The 15,878-nt window shown below is 45.3% G+C and overlaps 1 protein-coding gene across 6 annotated transcripts in view; it reads left to right on the top strand.

The window, feature by feature from the left end:
* Positions 1 to 15,878, top strand: part of PALLD (palladin, cytoskeletal associated protein) — a 340,183-nt gene that overhangs the window by 96,253 nt on the left and 228,052 nt on the right. The window contains exon 1 of one of the 6 annotated variants that reach the window (XM_090036233.1): positions 1,193 to 1,542. The exons of the other annotated variants lie outside the window; for them this stretch is intronic. The gene's annotated coding sequence lies outside the window, so the exon portion shown is untranslated. Of the gene's footprint in view, positions 1 to 1,192; positions 1,543 to 15,878 lie in introns of those variants that run through there. 6 annotated transcript variants of the gene reach the window in all.

Genomic DNA, 15,878 nt, shown 5'->3' with positions numbered 1-15,878 from the left:
ATCAATATTAAATAGTATCCAGAGATGTAAGAGAGTGGGATCCATTTGAGGAGCAACTACTACAGCATTACTCTGAAATGGACTAAACTCAAGAGTGTAATAGCAATATCTCCTTTGTGTCTGCATCGCACACACACACACATACTTACCACCAGCACCCCTATAACACATCTATACACAGACCCACACACACACTCACATCCATACCTACACCAACACACACCCATACACACACTGCCCCCCACACATACATATACCCACCCACATTCACACACATGCACAGACCCATACACATACCCATACACTCCCTCATACACACTCACCAATTCACAGCCTTGCACACACCCATACTCACACCTCACCCATATATGCACCTATTCACACACGCATACCAACACATGCCCACTGTCACATGCATACCTACACATACCCATAGATGCACCCACCCACCCATGCATACGTATTCGCCCCACACACCCATACATGCACCCACTCATACACGTATACCCACCTGCCCACCCATATGTGCACCCATACCCCCCACACCCACCCACCCATACACCCACTCACATACATACCCCTCACCCATACACACACCCACACCTACATACCCAGGGAGGCATCCACCCACATTTACCCCCTCACAGCCTCCCATACACATACACACACCCACTCACACATGCACCCGCATACCCTTGCCCCACACACCCACAGGCATAACCAACCCCACACACATACTCCCCCCACACCCACCAAGTCATACACCCGCTCACACACACATACCCACAAACACCCACACCCATACACATGCACCCACACATACCTCCCACCCACCCACTCCCACCTGCACATCTACACATGCACCAATGCACCTACCCACACACGCATATCCACAAACACCCACACCTACGCATACCCAACCGCATACCCCCCCCACACCTACATGCATAACCATACGCAGACACCTACCCACACCCAGACACATGCACCCACACACAGCTACACGCATAACCACACGCAGGACTACAACCACCCACACCCACGCATACCTACCCGCACACCCACACGCCTAACCGCACCCATGCACCCACTCACACACGCATGGGCGGGATGGGCTGTCCCGCTTCCCCGGGCCGGGCCGGGCGCACGTGACGGAGGGAGACCCACCCCCCGGTTCTCTCCTCAGTGTTATTCTTGGCTCCCCCCGAGCCCCCCCCCCGCGAGCACAGCGCGCAGCCACTCTCCCGCCGGCCGAGGCAGAGGCGAGAGCAGGAGCTGGCGCTGGAGCGCGGCCAGGGGACGCCAGCCCCGCTCCCCCCGCGCCGGCGGGCTTTGTTCCCTGGAAGCGCTCGGGCGCGGGAGAGCGGCTGGGCCGGGAGCGGGAGCGGGAGCGGGGCACCTCGGCGGCGCTGGTGCTGGTGCTGCCCCCCGGGCGCGGCGCGGCGCGGAGCGGCTGGAGAGAGCGGGCACCGAACAGCAGCAGCCGGCTGTAACGCCGCGGGAAGTGCCGGCGCGGACTCGGAGCGCACGGGACAAAATAAGGTGCGGGGCCCTTGCGTTGCAGCGCGGGCTGGGCTCCCCTTCGGCCTCGTCCCTGTCCCACAAAGCCCGGAGGAATGCGGGGCTGCCCTCGGGCCGGCTTCGGGGAGCCTCGCCGGCTGCCCCCGCCTGGGGCATGACGCCCCGGCACGCGGGGGTGGGAGGGCAGACCTCGAGAGCTCTTGGGCCGGAGCTGATCTCTTTGATTAGACCAGCGAAGACCCCTCAGGAAAAGTATTTTTCTTTCAAAGAAAGAGATAGATAGATAGATAGACAGACATTTGTCATTTCTTAGGCTAATAAAAGGGACCATCCTTCAACCAAGAGTTTGGCATTTCTTCTTGGCTCAGACCAGCACGGCCACCAAATACACATCTGGGAGTAGGAGGGTGCTGCAGTGACTGGCTAGAAAGGAGAACTAGAGTTCTTTGAAACCAGGGGCTCTCCACCTTTTTTGGACCAGGACCCATCTGTAGCCACCTATGGCCAGTCCTGACCCACTGCCCCCAGTCCCCTCAGTGTGTGTGGGGGGGGGGGGGGCTGGCACCCTGACAGCCTGCAAGGGAAAAGCCGGGGTTTCCCATCTTATTCTCCTTTAAAGGAGAATCCGGTTTTAAACTTTGTTGATCCATTTGTGCCAGCTTTCAGGCACGTGAACCCTTCGTTGGGCTGAGAGAGCATCTGCAGTTGGTCTGGATGAAAGAATTAAAGAAAATGATCCTATCCAGGAAGAGCACAGACCAACTGCAGACACTTCCTCAGCCTGACAAAGGGTACTTGTACCCGAAAGCTTGCAAAGAAGAATTTTTCCAACTATTTGAGTTGATCTAATAAAAAATATTGGATTTACCTAAAGAACCTTGTCTGCCAATGATGTCCTTAGACCAACACGGCTACAACCTACATCCTTGATCCATTTTTAAAGTTTGTTCAGGACCCTTTCATAGATTCTTGCAACCCACTTTTGGGTTGAGAAACACTGTTTTAAGCCATTGCCATTCATTCACACACACCCCTTTATTTTTTTACTCATCCTAGGAGCAGAGGTAGCTCTTTCTCATTAAACCCAGAGCAATCAATTAACAAGTATTGTTTTGAGGGTGTGGGGAGAAACAAATTAAGCCAATGTGGGTGATGAGGAATGTGTTCTTGGGTGTGTGTCTGTCACTGGGAAGCAAGGAGCTGTGCACCTAACTTTGTTCAGGAGACAATGTGTTGCTGTCATCCCTTTTAAAACTCCCAGGCAGCTGTTTCTTAAATTTGTTTGCACAAAAGAATCTATTGCAGCATTTATTAGGAATCTCCCCCCTCACTCCAGGGCACTCCGGGTTGTTGATCCAACTGCCTTACTGTCAGAGGTACCATGTAAGCTGTCAAAAAAGGGATCCAGTATAGGGCTCCAATTGTCTCTAAGCTATTGACAAGCGATGAAATCAATATACATGTGTTAGGTGATCTGTCTTGGCAAAGTGATAAGGAAGTCTTCAAAATCCAGTAGTTCAACTACATTGAAAAGTTGGGGAGGGGAAACAAGCCAGGACTGCAAATGCATTTGCTGTGCAACTGTATTGCAGAAGTTATTAACAGAATTGTAAGCATGAGGGAAAACATTTTCTCTTCCCATGCTGGTGACTGCTTCTGTGCTCAAAATAGTGTTGACTTGCTAACTACTTGTTTGAAAATAAGTTTAGTTGCATGCAAAGGGAGAGGTTGTGTGCACAAACAGGCAGCTGCAGGTGCAAGTGGGTGATTGTGTAAAGTATGGTAGGCATAGTTACCTCCTTGCCCCATATCTTCAGCTTTTCTTCTAGTTTTAAAACTTCTAGCAATCCCGTTGGCCGTAACTCTACCTCATTCATTTTTGAGGGAATAGAACAGCTTGGACAGATTCATTCCATGGGGAAATTGGTGAATATATGTTCTGCCAGTTTGTTCAACTCCTGATTCCCAGATGACCGCAGCCAGTGTTCAGGCTCATCATTTGGTATTAATTTTATTAGCGATATGTTTGAGAGTAGTTTTTGTCCACATTGCAAAAGGTTACACATCTTTGCAAGCTGTTGTTTTGCCTATTTATAGGGTATTATTCACTAGGTTGGAATCAGACACTTGAAATAGGAACGATTCCTTTTCAGAGCTAAAATTGGAATAGTGTTTTCCAGAGTTGTGCTCCCCCCTTTGATGGCATCATGTCAGATTTCATCAGCAATGCTTTCAGTTTCACAATTTCCTTAGGTGCTACAGTATCTCTTTTTCTCACTGATATAAGGACAATCCTGACATTTTTATGCTTCCTGCTTTGTTATGTTAAAACATACTTTGTACTGACTGTGAATTTTGGCAATGAGTGTTGAGCTCAGCACTTATACACTAGAGGTGGGCCTGAACCAAAAATCCTGGATTCAGACATCCTTGAACTATGGAAAAGTTAATATCAAGGCACATAACTTTGACTACATGTTTTGAAGTGAGTATGGTTTATGAAAAAGAGTTGGTTCAAACTAGTGATGAACTTTTAATAAGAATGTGGTGTTTAGGGGACTTGTTTATTAAGTGGTTATCCTAACAAAATTAATTATAAATTGCCTCAACTTTACTTTCATGCATCTAAAGTGAATTATCATTCCCATCTTCCATTATAAGTTTTAAAATGATACCAGATACATCTGCATCTATATTGAAGTGGAAGAAAGGGAGTGCTGTCACACAGTTTAAATGTAAAAACAGATTTCTTTTGTTGTTGTAAGTGTATCAGTTGCTCCAATTATGCCTGGCTTGATGGATCCAAAAGATTTCTATGACTATAATTAAATATGCGGTGCCAGCTGTCTGTGGTATCTGTGTTTGCTTCAGTTAAAAAAGCTGTTCTTCAGCTTCATCTCCCCAGTGTAGTTTGTGGTATATTGCAATGACTTATTCTGCAGCAGTTGCATTTTTTTCCTGAATGATTAAACTATGATGTCACCTTCTGTCTTCAAGGCTTTATTAACCTTCAAGGATTTTGTGCTGTGGAGAAGGCCCTTAACACTCTGGAACTGGAAAATACCCTACAGTCCATTTGAGAGCGACTCTCAGTCTACTCAAACGCATTCCAATGCCACCAAATTATTTGTGGCCAGAGTGATTCAGATCTGATTAAAGATGATTTAAGAGAGGTTATGGGCACGTTGCAATGTACATTTAGAAAATACAGAGGGAGGGGGTTCTCCCTTAAGTGCCTTATTGAGACCACATGGCTCCAACATACAGTATTTTTTTAACATGGAAATAGTTGGCTGGACTAACTCAAATGTGGTTATTTTTTTCTTTTTAATTGCCTGGAGGCTGAGAGTTGTAACAATGGCTTTAAAGATCAGGTCAAGCTGAAAAATAATTTTTAAGACTCCTTATACACAAAGAGGAGGAGTATGGCTGCTTTGAAGTAGGTAGAGAAGCATTTTTCCTCATCTTCAGGAAAAGTGTTATAGGAACTTTTTGACATAACAGGAGAATTAGAACCCAGTAATTTTATTTTCTAGTCATTAGACTAAAAGAAATCTCCCTCTAACACCACGTACTAACAAGGCATCCATCACTTAAAGAAGGTTGCCCTCTCTGACTGTGTATGTATAGTGGATTGTTCTGTCCTTCAAGCCGGTGATTTTTGGCAATTTTGTAGAGGAATGAAATGGCTAGATAATTAAAACGTATTAAAATGTTCATGCCATAGCTGTCCCCTTACATAATAATGACCTATAATAGATTGCAAATTAATTGTGTTCTACTGGTGTTGATCAAGTATGTGAGAGAGACAGTAACTATTTGTCAGCCATTTGTAATTTGAATTCATTATATTAATTCGTTATATTGATTTAATGGTGATCATTAAATTATTTGGCAGAATACTTTGCCTTTGCTCAAGCTACTCTTTTCATGCTAGATGCCAGTCTTAATCCTTTTCATGGATGTACCCACAGGGGTGGCTATAGTAAACCCTGGTGGTTGCATAATACCCATCCTCATATTACAACACCCCCAGTTTGGCCTCACCCTCTCACCTGCCATGCCTTTACATTTGATTTTAATATATATTTTAGGAGACTGCCTTCAGAGAATCAGAGTTCAGCCTTTGGTGCCTCATCATCAGGCTGCCAGTCTGCCCGGTCCTTAGTCTCTAGCCTGAGCAGGGCTCTTTCTCTTTGCCTTCCTGCTGTGGGCTCCTGGCCCTGTCTCACTCTGGTCTGGGCCCCCATCCCCAGGTTTTAGCTACCAGCAGATCCTAGACCCTTGCAGGGCTTTATCTGGGCTTTAGCCTTTCATAACATGAAGTGTTTCCTAGGTACCCCACCCATGACCTCCTCCCCTTTAAGCCACCCCAAATTTCACAGTTAACATAAACCCAGACATGTAACTTAATGGTCTTTGTTTACAGCTCCCTATGGAGCTCCTGCACTTATGAGGATCTGTATCAGACTGAGCCTTTAGCTGCAGTCTCAAACTTATATGGTCCTTGACTCCCCCACTTCCAGTCATCTGACCTGACTCCCTGCTGCCAGGTATCAAATCAGCAACAGGGCTCTCAATCCCACCATTAACTGTCTGGAGCCCTGGAGCTCATCTTTTTGCAAACTGCATTCCCTAGCATGTCCTCTGCAATAGAGTCTTCCAGTAGCAGGGTGGATCTACACATGGAATTAATGCGATGCAGTAAACTGTGGAGCTGTTTGAGCCGGAGTTAACAGCTCCTGGGCACAACATCTACACATGCACTGGGGACAGCCTCAATTTGAGCTGGAGCGGAACAGGTCCTTTGCTGGCTTGGCTGACTGGACACAATTTACACCTTGGGTCAGCATTTACATGTTCATTTCAGCACAGTAAACTACTCCGCCATAGAATAGTACTGTTGGGGACAGTACTATCCTATGTTAGAGTTAATTAGTCTACTGTCCCCTAATGGTGCATGTATAGACTGTGACACTACTGGGGAGCTAATTAGTCTATTCTGCAACAAAGCACAAGTGTAGATGCATCCTTAGAGTATAGATTTTCTGGATAGAGTATTTTTTATTTAAAGTCGTTTCATGAGCTAACTCTTGTTCTTCAGCTTCTACCACCTTTAATCCTGCTGAGTGATATCATTTATAATGGAACTAATTGAAGTAGTACACACTATTCTAATACAATGATAGAATCAGGAGCTACACATTGAGTGCTTCTACATTCTTTTATCATTTTGTAATCTTTATATTCCTAATTTATTACAATAGAATTTATATTCCTAATTTATTACAATAGAATCCCTTCAATCCCTTCTATTGTAATTTATTACAATAGAATGCTCAGCCAACCCTCCCCTATTTCTCTGCAATTTTCACTGAAGCTTTCCTACTCCAGCTCCCTGCGTCTTCTACCAATGAAGCCACCACTTACCTGAAAAACTAAGGTCTGTCCTTAGATTATAATTTAGAGAGCACCTTAGGATGTCAAAAGGGCTATGAACAAATAGTAAATCAGTTTGTGTTTTAAAACTATTATAATTATAGTGCAAAATACCTCTAGCACAAGTTTTGTTGACTGACTCACTGGAAGATGAAAGAAAATCAACTATAAATAACAATCCTTAGGACAACTCAGTGTATACAGGATGAGTGCTGCTAGGAGCAAAAGAAAAGTTATGTTGCCCTAACCAATAGCTAATGAACAGAAGTTACATTAAAACTTGCTGTTGGTATTTTGGGGGGGAGGGGTTTGTTTGTTTTCTACTTTCTTAAAGCATAGTGAAATAGGTTGACTAATACCACAGTGAAACTATGAGGGAGAAGAGAAGTATTGTTCACAGATCTATATGAAAGTAACTTTATGATAAATACTATTGCCCAAATTAAGTGTGTGCTTGCATGTTTGTTTTTCTCTTACTGAGTTTTTTTAATAGACTTCAGGACTGAGGTAAACTTTGTTCTCAATTTATCAAAGACAGAAGAACTTTAACCATAGTCCATGAACCAGAATTTCTGAAGTTAACCTCTGTCACATGGAAAGTGTATTGCAGTGCTTAACATTTAATTGCAGTTAGTAAAAGTAACTTAGAATCGGTATTGTGTATTCATCAGTACCCCAAATATTTACTGAGCATTAGTTAAAGAGTTAGGTACTCCCAAGACACTTTGAAACTTCCTTATCTAAAACTTTATTATTGCAAGAATTTCAATTTCACTATATAAATGCATATTAATAAAACCAGCCTGAGTTGACTTGTTTGCAGCTCTGTATACAGTGTTAACTGCACACAAAATACAGCAATGCAGAAGACTCTTCTACCTTTTTAGTACAATAGCTACTGTTTAGGACATTTGCCCATGGAGTGAGACACCCAGATTCTAGGCACATTCATCATTCAGAGGGGATGTTAACACACATCTCCTACTGGCCAGTAAGGTGCCCAAACCCCTAGCCTGAGGTTGTTAAGGATATGCCCGTAGGCCAGATCCAGCCTTCAAAGCCCTGTCATCTGGCCCTTGATGTTGGTGCTGTCCATTGATCTTGAATAGATCCCTGGGCAGCATGTAGGATACACCAGATGGCTTCACATGCCACATGCAGCCCCACGTGCTGCATGAAGCACCCTCTGGGCACCTATACACATGCATCAAGGCTGCTCTGATGTGATGTAATTACATCAAGTCTGCTGGAGTGTGGTAATTACTGTGTTCCAGCAGACTCCTGGATCATGTGTATAAGCATCCCCATGCTGAAAAATGGTGGCAGGGGTGCCTTAACTAAAGCTCATCAAATAAGCTTTAGTTAAAGCAACCCTACTGCCATTTTTCAGTGCAGGGACGCTGATACACATTACACTCTGGTGCTTTAGTTAGAGCTTTCAAAGCTTCTCTAATTAAAGCGCCTTCTCCTGCTTGTGGGAGCACATGTATGAATGCCCTTATGGCTGCTTCAGGACTGCGCTGCATGTGGTGCCCACTTCAGTGTGTGTCCGTTCTATGCTAGATGTCCCAGAGAGGCCAGAGCAGGCACTGTGCATGGTGTGGCACCACAGTGGGTTCCAGGACAGGCACCATAGGCAGTGTCTGCTCCGAGATGTGCGCTGGATCTGACAAGGAGCAGATGGGTGCTGGAGGAGGTGCTGCGTGTGGTATAGTCCTGGAGCGGTCAGAGTGGACACAGCATGGAGTGTGGCCCCAAAGTGGACATTCTGAGACTGCACCTCACAAAACACCTGCTCAGGCTGCTCCGGGACACATGCTGGATCTTGCATGGAGTGGATCAGCTTAGAGCAGACAACGTAGGCAGTCAAGGCCCGGAGCGGCTAGTCCAGGACACTGTATATGGGGCAACTCTGAGGTACAGGCTGGATCTGGCATGTGGGGCTGATCTGTAGGCTCAATCCAGCCCCATGGGGACAGATGCGTTTGACACCCCTTCGAATGTGCCACAAGCACCCTGTACCCCTTTTCTTCAGGGTGTCCTTCTGGGCAGTTAAGAGTGGATGATATGTGAGGCCGAAGGATAGTAAACCAGAGGGAGCTTTGCTCTGTGGCTCCTGCTGTGGCACAAGAATGTTTTTTCATACTACAGTTGTTAGTCATAGTCCTTGTTGGCAGTCCCTCAATACAAAGATGACAGTCTTTGAGTAAATAGAGAAGTGTTCAGTGAGTCCAGAGATGACTGAAGAGGCCGATCTGAGATCTGCATGTTCAGCTACATGGCAAACAGTTCTTGGAGAAAGAGGTGGGAGTGGTCGCAGCTCTTTCCCTTTGTCTCTCTAGTCTGTCTGCCTCCGTCTGAGGCAAATTTACTTCAAATGTTCAGTGCCTTGTTGTACACCATGACACCACTGGAGACCATTCAGCATTCAGGTCTCCCAGGTATTGATGCTGATATCACATTTCTTCAGATTGGCCTTAAAAGTATTCTTTTGCCTACGTCTTGAGTGGTGACCATTGACAAGTTGGGGGTATAGGACCTGTTTCAGGAGCTGGTTGTCAGGCATCCTAATGATGTGTCTTGTCCAAAGGAATAAACATGGCCGTATAAACATGGCTTTGATGCTGGTGGTGTCTTCTTGAGCCAGATTGCTGGCATTCGTTTGTCTGTCCTTCCAACTGATATGGAGGATTTTCCGAAGACATCGCTGATGTTAACATTCCAAGGTTTTCAGGTGTTTCTGAGCTATCATCCGGGTTTCACACTCATATAACAGGATAGGGATGGCAAGAAGTTTGGTTTGGGTCCTATTGTCATGATCATTGAAGACATGATTTCAGAGACATCCAAATGCAGCACTGGCAGAATTTTTTTGGTGTTGAGTATCATCTTTTTTTACTTTTTGGGAAAGGTGACTACCCAGGTAGGGAAATGCTCAGCCTTTTCCCAGGGATGGTCCTCTGATTGTAATATGTGGGGGGGAGCAACTGGTTTGTTTGGAGTAGGCTGATAAAGTGAAGTTAACAGAGTTTAAGCAGTTCATACACTTCACACAAGCAGTCTAGAATGATTTTGAGCTCTTCAACTGAGTGGACACACACAAAACAATCATCAGCATACTGAAGATCGGTAATAGAGGTCTTGGTTATCATGGATTTGGAACATAACCAGTTCCATAGATGTCATAGATTTCATGGACATTGGGGCTGGAAGGGACCTCAGAAGATCATCGAGTCCAGCCCCCTGCCCCAGGGGCAGGAAGTAAGCTGGGGTCACAGGATCCCAGCAAGATAAATGTCCAATTGACTCTTAAAGGAATCCAGAGTAGGTGCTTGCACCACCTCTGGCAGCAGTCTGTTCCAGGTCTTGGGGGGCTTGAACTGTAAAGAAGTTCTTCCTTATATCCAGCCTGAAACGGTCTTGGAGAAGTTTGTGACCATTTGACCTTGTCATCCCATGGGGTGCTCTGGTGATGTTAACTAGATTCCTGTCCATGCAATACTGTATGCTGATTCCAGATGGAAGTCTGTCAGCATTGAAATGTGGAATAGCTGCAATATAGATGGAAAAGAGTGTTGGTGTAATTATGCATCCTTGCTTGACTCCAGTTCTAATAGTGAAGGGATCTGCCTTTGAGCCAGGATGGTTACTGTCATGTCATCATGAAGAAGTCTGATGATAATAACAAAGTGGTGGGTATCCAAATCTTATCAGGATCTTCCATAAGGCCTCTTTGTTTACTGAATCAGACGCCTTAGGTCAATGAAGGCCAGGTAAAGATCTTGGTGTTGCTCACAACACTTGTGAAGCATCTGGCAATAAAGATCATGTCTGTTTTACCTCTAAGCAATGTGAAACCACGCTGGGGCTCAGGTAAAATCTCCTCAGCAAATGGAGAAAGACTCTTGAAGAGAATGCAGGCAAGGATCTTCCCAGCTATGGATACGAGTGCAATGCCATAGTACTTGCTGCAATCTGATCTGTTTTCTTCCTTGAATATGCTTATAATCCTGGCATCTCTCTAGTCAGAGGGAATCTATTAATGTTTCCAAATTTTCAAAATAATGGTATGTACTTGTTGAGAGAGTTTTTTTTCTACCATGCTTATAAATTCCAGCTGATATTTCATCAAGACCACATGCTTTGTTCTTCATCTGCTCAGTGACTTTCAAGACTGTTTGATAGGTTAGTGGATCTGGAAGGTACTCCTTATTGGGGTTTTGTGGAATGGCTTCAATCTTCAAAATTAGAATCTTGGTTAAGAAGCTCTTGAAACTGTTCTTTCTACTTTGAATTGCTAGTGGAGCTGTCCTTAAAGTGTGTTGTTCCATTCTTGGATCTCAGAGGCATGGCAGCTTATGTGGTTGGCCCATGGATAGCTTGGCTACGCTAAAGAAACTATGAATATCATGACTTTCAGCAAAAAAGTATCTCTTTTGCTTTGTGCTCCCTCCACTTGTTCTTTTGCTCTTAAATTTTCCTCTGGGTCTCAGCTTTAATGTGGCAATAAGTGTCTTGCTTCTGTTTAAAACAGACAAACAGGAGTAGAGGCACAAAAGCCCTCTTGTGCAGCAGTTCCCTTCCCTGAGCTATGAAATCAGGGTCCTGCTTTCTTACATCATAAGCAGAAAGATGAGGCCCCACATATCATCCACTCTTGACTGCCTAGTCAGCCATCTTCAACAAGAAGGATGGAAGGTACTCTTTATAATGCTAACCGATAGCAGGGTGGTTACTTTTCTGGGAAGTGAGAAATGCATGTGCAAATTCTTTCTGGGTGAGGGCAACCCAAAACGTAGTTCTCCCATTCCCTGGCCACTCCTATTAATCTGCTGGACTAAAATGTGTGAGACGACCACTCTCCAAACATATGCCAGTTGAGATTTTTCTGTGAAAAATATTAGAGGGATTTGAATAGACTTAGGCAGGAATACAACCTTATTAGCATAGTGGCGTAATAAAACCTCTTTAGTGACCCGAGTGGATCCTTTTGAGCATGATTGCGAGAGAAAGGTGAGTAGCACAGGGGGAATGGGATCTAAAAATCAACATAAGTGGGCTGAATTGCTACTTGGGCAGCTAACTTCAGCCTTGTAACTGCTACCTATTCTTCTAAAGTGGAGGTGATTTTGGGCCCGGGAGGTGGATTTGGATCTAGGAGTTCAGATACCTGTACTGTAATCTCAGTACTGACACACTCTGGTCTTAAGCAAGTCACTCTATATTGTATCTCTCAATTTACCCATCTTCAGAATCGGCAAACTATTTCCTTACATTCTGGGGGAAGCGCAATTGTTTATAAACAACTTTAAAATAGGTGGGAGCTGTTGACTACAAAAAGCACAAAGTATCATTCTGCTAAGTCTTCAGCTAGGAATGATTTTTTAAAGCCTATTTGTATTCCTAATTCATTCTGTTTTGCTCTCCTGATCAGTCTGCAGACTATACATTTCTGGTAATGAGTTATATCACAAACAGAAAGATATTAACAATGTAGTTGATCTTCTGTTTCTCTAATCAACGATACAAATTAATTCAGAAACCTTTAAGGGTCTTGTTACACAGTAATTCTGGTTGGTGTCTGGGCAGGCAGTTTAACCCTTCCCTGCCTACACCCCCAGGACAAACAGCATAGGCAGCCACAAGTAAGCAGGGGGGCAGAGGGGAATCCTGAAGGTCTGTTAGTTAATCGGAGGGAGCCCCAGGGCAGGAGGAACTGGGAGTTACCAAGGGGGTAGAAGGGAAGCCCACAATGTAAGGGGAGGGGACTCTTATCTTTCAGCCCTCTAGGACCCTGATGTCCTGAATGTGTGATTGCTCCAAACTTGAGTGCTAATACCCATCAACATTTGTGGTGCTCACAGTGTAACAAGGCCCTAATATGTTACATAGTCTGTTGATGATACATCTGATTTCTATAGAACCCAAAAGATGCATCTCCACATGCATTTACTTCAGCCTAAATTTACTGTGTAGTAAGCTACTGCACTGTAAGGGTATTTGGTAAGTGTCTACACATGCCAGAATTAGGGAACAAATTTTCTCCCAGTTCCTTGCAGCCCTGCAATGGATCCCTGCCACCACTGTGGGAACTCCAGGCTCCCCCTGGGTACTAACCCGGGAGCTGGCAGGGAGCACCAGGCCAGGACACAGCTGTCTCCTGGCCTTGAGGGGGTACCTGCTGCTGGGCTGGGGACGGTGTGAGTTGGTAGCTGCCCCGCTGGTGGATCAGGGCAAGGGGCTGTGACCTACCCCAGCCTTGCAGCTCTTTCCAAGCCCCATGCCTCGATCACCTGATTGGGGTATGGGGCTGGGACCTGCCCCTGACTGGAACAGTTCCTAGCCAGCCCCAGGCTGTGCGGGGAAGTCTGCATGTACAGCCTGGAGATGGCTTGGGACTGCTTGAAACAGGACAGTCCCCAGCCACTTCCAAGCTGTACTTGCTTCCCCGTGCAGCCTGGGGCTGACCGGGAACTGTCCCGGTCAGGGGCAGGTCCCAGCCAGCTCCAGGCTGGGCGGGGAACTGTTCCCATGCAGGGAGCTCCCAGTTTCTGCTCTGTGCTCACAGTTGTGATCACAGAGTGGGGGCTGGGGAGCTTGTTCCCAACCTCAGGTCCCTGATTTTAGAGCGCAGGCTGGGAACAAGCTCCCAGCCCCTGCTCTGTGATTGTGATGGGGGAGCAGAGCCTGGAAGCTCCCTGCTGCCAGGGCAGGGGGACATTGTCCCCACCCGGGCGTGTAGGGAGGGGGCTGGGGAACTTGTTCCTCACCAAGTTCCATGAGCATGGAGCTGGGGGGGAACAGGCAGGGAACCTTGTTTTTTTCCCCCCCTCCCCATGCTGCCCCTCCCGTAGCTCCATTCTCATGCAGCTGGGTGGGCAGCAAGCTCCCCAGCCTCTGCCTGCTGGGAGCTGCCAGCACTGGCTCCGTGACTACAGTGCTGCTGCTGGGAGATGCTTATTTCCCAGCCTGAGCTCCATGGTCATGGGGTTTGGGCTGGGAGACCCTTATGTCCAAGTAGTGGCTTTGCAACTTAGGGGCCAGTGCTGGGAAATGTTTATCTCCCAGCCTTAAGTTTGCAGTTGAGGGCTCAGGCTGAAAGACCAGTATCTCCCAATAGTGGCTCCGCGACCACGACTAAGGCACCCTGCGCTCCTGGATCACGGTGGTGGAGTGGGGGCTGGGATATAAGGATCTCTTAACCCCTGCTCCCTGATCACAGTCTCAGAGTGGGTGGCTTGGAGCTTGCTGGTGCTGGGGAAGGGGGATATAGTCCCCTCCCAGGCTTCTGTGACAGAGCACACCCTGGCAGTAGGCAGCTCCTGGTAGATTGCTGACTGGGAGCATATTTTGCTCCTGGTCAGGCATCTACATGAGCACTATGGTACCATTACTAAAGCCAAGTAAATTTGCTACTTGCATTTGCAGGTAACAAATTTACTTGGTGTTAGGGAGGTTTGCTGCGATGTAAGCATGTGCACGTGCAGATGCACATGCTTACTTCACAGTAAACTATGCTAATATGAAATTAAACATCTTGTGTAGGTAGATGTGCCCAAACATATATATAATATGGTATTCAGTTAGAAATTAAGTCTAATTATAGAAGTGAAGTCAGCATAGCCATTGATCATTTCATTTATTCAGTCTTTTCTGAAATAGTTCCAATTGTAAATATTTAAGTGTTTTCTGTACTTGAAAAAAGAAAGTTAATGCTGTTGACCTTTTTGAATTCAAAAATAATTCTACAAGTAGTAAAAAATTAGTAGCAGAATATGATATAGCATTAATCAGTTGGTAAGAGGATAGATTTCTGTTTTCTTCCCAGGTATTGTGGTCATCAGTTGAGAACAAATTTTGGCAAAATGCATTCACTCGGTCACTTTAAAAAACATTACAAATTATATCTATTACTAGTGTTTGACACTGTAATGATTGCTCCTGTGACTTCAGACCTCTAGTAAATCAGCAAGATGAAGTAAGAGCCAAGATAAGTAGAAGCCAAAAATCATACAAGGTGTGGAAAGACAAATGTTTTACTTAATGAACAAAATTAAGCTGGAGTGCTCAGAATTTTCTGCTGCTCTTCTCACAGAGGTCTTTAGCCATTTCTGCAGAAAAGTTTTCAAGCCATTTGACAAGCTGTCACAATCTGTTAGCAGCAATAGCAGCTCAAATTTTTAATTCACTGAAGGAGAAAACAATGGGGGACTGTCAGGTTTCGCATAAGGCCTTGGGTGCTTGGAGATGCCGAAAGGAGCCAAGGAGGATCTTCAAAAGCACTGGAACAATGGGAATTTAATACATCATAGGATTTTGCCTATTTTCTGTCTCTAGGCACTTAAATATGTCTGAAGGTGTCTTAAGTAACAAACTTGTCTTTCTCCTCTAGAGTTGTGTTCAAATCGAATTATTCAGTCACAGGTGAAAGCATCCTAATCCCAAGTGGACGTTTGTTTAGGCCAAACGTTTTGCTTCATGTTCAACATGAATGGTTTTTCATCAAGAGAAGTCAGAGCTGGATTAGCAGTGGTACAGTAGCAATTGGTACATGAAACCTTTGTTATCTGTGTGGGAAGTTTGCATACCTGATGAAATTATGCAAGGCTTTAACCTATGACAGAAATATTCTGAGTAAGTCAGCCCTTTTGGGCAGTGACCAGTTTTTCATTGTGTTATAGGGACTGATTATTCAAGTGAAGTTCTAATCTCCAATGGTATCTTCTAGGAACTTCCATATTATGAAAATATATTTTCTCACTGTCATGAATACCAAATTTACATGCACAGAAAGACACCTGCTGGGGATTCAAATGTCTGACAAATAAAGCAAGGCAGTTCTCAATTTCCAGAAATCTCTCTGTGGTTGCTCCTTCGATGTCATTAAGCTGTTATCCAGTTTTGCACAGCTGACTACC

The sequence above is a fragment of the Crocodylus siamensis genome, chromosome 2 (assembly GCF_052110815.1).
Source record: "Crocodylus siamensis isolate JL-2025a chromosome 2, ASM5211081v1, whole genome shotgun sequence".
In the NCBI taxonomy this organism is placed as follows: Eukaryota; Metazoa; Chordata; order Crocodylia; family Crocodylidae; genus Crocodylus; species Crocodylus siamensis.
The sequence above is the reverse complement of the archived record's forward strand: the minus strand, read 5'-3'. Positions and strand labels throughout refer to the sequence as shown.